Source organism: Macadamia integrifolia, chromosome 1 (genome assembly GCF_013358625.1).
Source record: "Macadamia integrifolia cultivar HAES 741 chromosome 1, SCU_Mint_v3, whole genome shotgun sequence".
In the NCBI taxonomy this organism is placed as follows: domain Eukaryota; kingdom Viridiplantae; phylum Streptophyta; class Magnoliopsida; order Proteales; family Proteaceae; genus Macadamia; species Macadamia integrifolia.
This window is the reverse complement of record NC_056557.1, coordinates 6,353,795-6,361,624: the sequence shown is the minus strand read 5'-3', so window position 1 is coordinate 6,361,624 and position 7,830 is coordinate 6,353,795.

Sequence of the window (7,830 nt, the reverse complement as noted above, 5' to 3'; positions counted from 1 at the left end):
TTTATTGTTAAAGATGGCTGCCATTGAGTGGGAGTCCCACTTCAGTAGCTTCCTAATGTTGGTAGAAGTCCAAAAATAGCAAGAGTTGTAATAAGAAAGTGAAAATGGGAGGCGTTCTAGTTATGGGATCTTCGAGTATTGACCGAATCCCAGAGGATAGGGCGAGATACCCTTCTTTATAGGGAAGATCCGATGCCCCTTTGAGAATCCTTTTCGAAGTAGGACATGTCGGTTCCTTGCTTGTGAGTCACTTGTTAGGTCAAAAGGGCCAACTAATGTGTATCTGGGTATGTGACTATGTAAGACTCCTACGCCAAGCAACCTAGGGTCCATGGTCCAGTTGCCGAGTGGCCTGGATCCCATGGCCTAGTTGCCGAGCAACCTGAACGGGGTAGCCCAATCTACTGAACTACTTGTACCTATAATTGAACGATGGGTGCGTTTTAATTGCTGCTGGGCTAGTGGAGTATTTAGCCTGCCATTTGGTAATAGACTTTGTATCATTGGGCTTGTTGAGTTGTTTAGGTTACCGCATGACGAAACATCTGTGCCACTTTCTTTATGTTGGCATTCATCCAGCCGCTCGGTAATCGAGGTTCTTTTGACAAAGTTAGTCGGTCCGGCTGTTATTGGCTTGCTTGGGCTGAATAGGTGGCTCGATTGGATCTAAACCGTTCTTATGGCCCGTATCGTGGCCTATCACACTTGGGCTTGCCATCCGCTCAGTTCTCAAGGTACGGTCTTAAGGGTAGCACATTTTTGCCATAACAATATTTTATAAAATAATCAAATAAGCCACAAGGCTAAAAAGACGAAAAGCAATGTGATAACAAGCACTGTCAGGTATAACATTTGGTAACAACTATAATTTATTTGTGATATAATGTGGGCATACCCATTACTATGGTTATAGTAACAATCAAGGATTAAAGTATCGGTATCGGTCGCCGTATCGGTCGGTCAAAATTAAGATACGTATCGGAGGGTATCGTATCGTATCGGAGATACGCTAAGATACACTAAAGATACGCACATAAATGGATAGGGAACACATTTTTATACACTTTTGCATAAACAAAACAGTTAAAAAAAGCTATATATAACATGTAGAATGCATAAATACTTAAGTAGAGGGTATCGTATTGATAGACAAATATATTGAGTTGAAAACGTTCAAAATGATGAGGTTTGAGTTTCTTACAGTTTTTTCTTTCCTCATTGCCATTGCCACTGTGATGAGTGCCGTGAAGAGTGTCGCGGTGGTTCAAATCCTTGGCTAGGACCTTCTTCTTCAATAGGAGCAACTACGATGATATTCTGCACTTGTCGAATATAGGCACAATATTTACCCCAGTCAAAATATTTATGGTAGTGGGTCTCCCATTCATTGTAGAAAAATTAAATTTTTTTTATAGAAGTTGTAGATTAAATGTTTTTAAAGAACATATAAAAAATCAATAAAGTGTGGACCAATATATTTGAGTAGATCTGAGAAATAAATAAAAAATTGAAACCCTCACTTTTTTGGGGAAAAAATGTGGGTTTCATTTGAAATCATGTATTTAGTAATTATAAGTTATGACATTATTTTTAAGAGTTGAATGAACTAAATTTTCTAAAAAAAAATATTTTTTTTTGGGGATTTTTTTTTTAAATTAATTTCGGAATAAAAAAATTAAAAAAATATATTTTTTTGAGAAAAATCAAAAATTTCCATAGAAGTTGTAGAACACTTGTTTTTACATAACATATAAAAAATCTAGAAAACTGTTGGTGAGAGTGTGAAGTGTTTGTTTCAAACAACAAAAAATTCACACTTAAGTAGCCGTATCGTACCGATACAGTACAATACGGCTCGATACTGCACGATACCTTTGATACGTACTGATACTCTTGGGAATTTTCAGATTTTCAAAAGTTCGTATCGTAGAGTATCGTACGTATCGGTACCGATACGGTACGGCACAATACGATATGTATGATACGCCGATAGCCAAAAAGAAGCCCAAAATTCCCCGTAGCGTATCGGTATGTATCGTGCCGATGCCTACCGATACGGATATGTATCGGCCGATACGGCACGATACGCACCGATACTTAAAACCATGGTAACAATTATTTATATTTGTGACCTACTGCACTTTGAGGCACAGATAATAATAGGTTTGTCATACCCTAGAAGGCTAGAAAAGGTAACAACATAGTAGCAGGGTTGGGAAGAAGTAAGTGTGGAGCTATCAAGCCTTCAATACAAAGTGTTGAGCCAGAGGAAGGCAATTCTCCAGGACTACATGGACTTCTTCCTCGATCCATAAATCATTTCTAACTAAATTGATCTCTTAGACTGTATTTTATATCAATCACGCAGACATAACCATAATGTGTCATGCCATGAATCCATTCCAACGGCCACGGTGCAATAGTGACCTGCAAAACAGTGTGCAAGTATAAAAGGGTAAAGATCAATTTAAGGCTTGAGAGAAAGAAGAAATTTGGGTCAAACAACCAAATTCGATTGAAAATGTCGAGATCAGTACGTATCTTTTGGGGGAGTTCTCATCGTGTTAGTCTCTAGTTCTTTCTGAAACATTTTGGCCTTTTTAGTTGTAATGACAAATACAAAGATTCACTATCTGCCACCCCTAGGGTGGTAGAAACATTTTGCCCCTTCTTTCCTGTAATGAAATGATTTCAGCAAGGGTGATGTCAATACCATGCAAACATTGGTTTGAGGGTGGACATTTTTCCTTTCATTTCATGAAGTCAAATCTTTGGGGAAATCTTGTCAAAGTACCAAAGATAATAGTGCTATCTTCAAATATGAGTACTGGTAGCTGCCGTGCAAGGAACTGAGATCTGACATTTGATACATGGGGCCAATAACTAATCCCATTGGAAAATTTTATGGATTTGATTTTCCTCAACTAATTTATGTCTTGTGGTAAAATCATCTAATTGTAATGATTTTTTTCCTCAAAGACTGGAAATTCCAAAGGCGTGTATCATTTAGCTGTTGGTCCCAAGTTAGTTCATTCAACTGATCAAGAAATTGATGCAGCACTATGAGCTCTTTAATTAAATTCCCCAAGATTGTTTTAACAAAATGATGGTCATAGCCACACATGTGCACTGACGCAGATACACAGAAGAAAAGGAAGAGAAACTACTATGCTAATTTCTCCTTTTCTTCCTTGCATCTGCATCACACACATGAAGTTCTGTTTTTGATTGATGGTGAATTCAAAATAGAAACTTTGATGTATTTAATTTCTTCAAAAAATGGCAAGTTGTAAAGAATAATATATGGTGGTTTTTCTCTTCTCTGGCTATAATTAAATTTGTATTTTATGTATGCCTTCTTTTATCTCTCTTGACTCGAATTTTCAGGGACACATTCTCCACTTATAAGGAATGGATTTGGATTATATCTAAGATATCCAACAACTTTCAATCATGGGTGTTAAAGAAGTTCCACAACCATTTTTTAACAACAGAGTTCTCATGCATCCAATCATCATAAGCAGTTTTAGTATTAGGATCCTTAGGACCAATTTTGGGATGGTTTATAGTAATCTATTGAAGTTTACCCTTAGCTTGAATATAGGCTTGTACATCCTACCCCACAGAAGATAGTTAGAAACCCCAGAAAGCTTGATAGTAATTACCTGGACTTGAATAAGATCATTGGGGGCTTTTGGTTCAGCCATTCGTGCACCAAGTGCAGTAGAAACTCAACCAAAAAGTGAGATTAAGATAGCAATAAATAGGAAACTCAAAGAGAGCAACATTCACTTAGCTACAATAGATACAATGGCTGGCAGCAGAAAAACCTCAGAACAGCGGACTCGTGGCAGCAAAAATTAGGGAAATTTAGGTTTAAAATAAAAAGGATCACAAGAGGGCCAATATTGAGTTTGACGGAAGCACCGGAGGTGGGGATTAAAACCCCAAAGTCTGAGCCTGATTAGAGAACCAGGGCAGAAGATACGGTTCCAACTTTGAAGCTGGAAAAGTCTCCAAAAATTGGAGCAGCAGCCATGAAGAAGAGTAGTAGACATTGAGGTCAGATAAACTCCATAATAATTAAGGTAGTAATGAAGAAGAGCCCTGGTTATCGTTATATCATCATGAACCAGGGCAATACCTAGTGATTAGGTAGCACAGGTTGCTGCAACCAGAAGAGGATCGATCCTTTGATGAAGAACTAAAATACTAGAGTAATGAGGAGAGATCACTAGGTTTAACTTGGCTCTAATACCATGTAATAATATGCTAAGCCAACACCCAACAATCCTAAGAGAAAAGGAAGAAGAAGAGAACTGAGACTGCTGTTCCCCGAATCGTGACCAACAATCTCCCTAACCTTTCTGATTTATAACTGACCCTATAACAAAAAAGGAAACTTTGTAAAATTGTAATCTACGTTAACTAGGAAATAAACAAAAGAGGAAACAAACTTAAGGAATAAAATCCCAGTACTAATAGGAAACATAAATAACATGAGAGTCAAAGGCATCAAAGAGATGCCATCAACTCACACATGGACGCTTTGTACCGTGGCCTCCTTTAATGATGGGGAATGCACGCAAGGATGCTTCTACAAAGACACCAAATTTGTCTCTAGCAAAGGTTGATCTGCGTAATAGAAAAGGGGTTTCTATTCAGATTTCCTTAGATTGTTTCATGAAAAAGTAACATAATAGATTTGATGTTACCCCTATTAAGTACTAGACAACCATTTTGGATTGTCAAGTGCAGACCTTGTGTTGCTGCCATTGTTTGAATGCTTTTCCCAGATGTTCATAAATAGGTCATCATGTTGGTTGTCAATAATTTAGAATTTTTATTGCATGCCGTAAGGAAAAATACCTTTTCGCTCTCTCTCTTTTTCCACTCTATACTTCACTTGTCACCTTTGGTCTGCCTCGGATTGAATGGTCTCCAAAGCATGGTCTAGCGACTATTGGGGGAATGGGGAAAGCATGATGTTTGGAGTCGTCATCTAGGATTCAAAGCCCAGAACCCTATGATGGAGCCCAATTTTGATCGAGGGATCGAGCTCGAATAGGGGGTTGGATTCCTGCGAAAGGAAGGAACCCCCTAATTTGACTTCATACTTTGGTATGTTCCGAAGATAGGGGTCGATGTCAGGTTACGAGTGTGAGAAGGTGTTAGGCACCCACCTTGCCCAGAATTTCCGATCTTTCTACCAAAATCTTGGATTTCGAATACTCTCCCCCGAGAATTTTAACAGTTTAAGCTAGCATAGAAGTTCTATTACATGAAATAATGCAAATATATATATATATATATATATATAAACTTGCTTGAAAGAATTCCACATGAAATAATAAAATTTACATAAAATAATGAAAAATGCAATTATCTTACCTACATACACGTGCTATGCTCTATGACAGGAAAATCATGATCGTTATTTTATGTGAGGAACACATGCGATAACATATAAAATGATGAAACAAACTACATTTAATGGACAAATGCTAAAATTAATACATGAAATTACAACAGTAAATCCTTATTTTATGCAATAAACACATAAAACAAATATATACAGAAATGAGGCAAATGAAATTACAATAAAATATTTACATGATAATAACCGATGAAAACTTCCAGCACCTGAGTAAGAATTTAATTTTCTTCTCTCTTTCATGGAGAAAATAAAAACTTCCAACACCTGAGTAAGAAAGTTGACAAGGCTTTTTTGCTAGGGTGAGATTATGCATTCTGGTTTCTGCGAATCTGAATAGGACTTCCATACGATATTTCTAGAATCGAAATCAATTCTGGAAATTTGGGCAGGGCTTCCGTGTCGTATTCCTAGGGTTGGAATCAACTCGAGAATTTTGGGCAGAGCTTCTGCACCATATTTCTAGGGTTGGAATTAACTCAAGAATTTTGGGCAGAGCTTTCGTGCCATTTTTCTAGGGTTGAAATCAGTTCGGGAATTTTAAGCAAAGCTTCCGCGTCGTATTTCTAGGGTTGGAATCAGCTCATATAGCCAGAGCTTCTGCGCCGTATTTCTAGGGTTGGAATTAGTTCGGGAATTTTTGGACAGAGCTTCCGTGCCATAATAAAAGTATTGAATTTAAATAAAAATAATTTGAACAAGAGTTCAATACTAACCTGATATGGACAACCTGGGCATCCGGGAATGAGATAGTCAACTTCAGCTAGCTTAAGATTCTTCACTCTTTTTCTTTCTTCTCTCTTTTTTCTTCTTCTCTCTTTGGAACAATGTTAGGGATTTTTCTCAAGGATTTTTGTGATACCCTACTTTTTAAACCCGGTCTAATTACACAGTTGACCCGGTTTAACCATGCAGGACTCGAACCAAAGTGGGTTAAGCGGGTTCCTTATGGACCATGATGGCAAGGGTGACTTTGAACACAAGTTGGACAGACAAGTCTGAGTCAATGCCAGAGGAGACGGGTGTACCCAAGCCGTGCATATGAACGTCTCATAAGGCAATGTACGGGTAATGCTGGTAGGTAGCCATATCCTAAAGTGCATACGTAGAATATTCCTTGTGGCGAGAATGAGATACACACCGAGAGTCGAATTCCATCAAAATCCCACTTGTTGGCAAATTTTCGACTCTCAGGTGGGCGTTCACAGGTGGGCGCAACCGCCCACCTGAGTGACCCACCCTTGTGATTACTAGATGTTTTAAAATGTATAAATAGCATTATTGTGTTTTTCATTTTCTCATTTATTACATTAAGGAGTTGTTGAGAAGAGTAAAGAGGAGAGAGAAAAGAAGGGAGAAAAGAGAATAGAGAAGAAGAAAGGGGAAGGAAGGGGAAGAAGAAATGGATTTAAGTGGCGCCAAGGTTTGATCTTTCCATTCCGACGTCGGAAGAGTGATCCCCAACACGAGATCTACGATTGAAGGTGAGCAAAGGCTATGTTTCTTAAACTTTCACCAAACCCAAGTAAAACCCTTGATTTGGGTAGAGTTCCTTGAGGTCTTGTAAATCCCCCTTGAGATGATGAATCTAAGGTTTAATAGATGGTCTATGTGTTGATTTGAAGGATTTGAAGAAGTGTTTACAAGATTGGAGAAGCATTGGTGATTTCTTGAGCTAAGAAGTGATTTTGGGGTTTTGAAAAAGTTCTTGAGCAAAGAAGGTAAGATGGCTCTTCAATCCTTAAATCTAACTTAGATCTAAGTTAGAATCATCTTATAAGACCTTGGATGGGTGAAAAATGGGATTGGAAAAGCCCCATTTGATTTCCCAAAGGTTGGGGAAAGTTTTAAGGAAGGGGGCAATTTTTCGCCCTCTCAGGTGGGCTGGGACCGGTGGACCGCACAACCCGCCTGAGAAGGCAGGCCCTCGACTAGGACCGATGGGCCAACCGGTGGGCCGACCGGTGGGCCTACCGGTGGGCCTACCGATGGGCTGACAAGTGGGCCGCCCTGCCCACCTGAGAAGACCGGTGGGCCGTGACAGGTGGGCTGTCCGACCCACCCGAGAGGCCCCCAACTTGATTTTTGTGTCCGAATGGACCCAAAACGGACGTGTAACCTTCTTTTGTGATTCTAAACACGATTTTGTCATCAAATCTTATTAGTTTTAACCCCAAAGTGGTGAAATGCTAATCCCATTCACTTATGATAGGTTCACTAAAATTTACATTTCTCGCATCGGATCTCACCCGTATCGGGCGTGAGTCTTTGTACACAACAAGTAAGTGGGGACAGGATGTTTGATTTCATTTTAAGGCTTGTTTGACATCATTCAATTGTATCTAGACTAGCCATGTCATCATGCAAATTATATGTAGCTTAGTCATCCTCATATG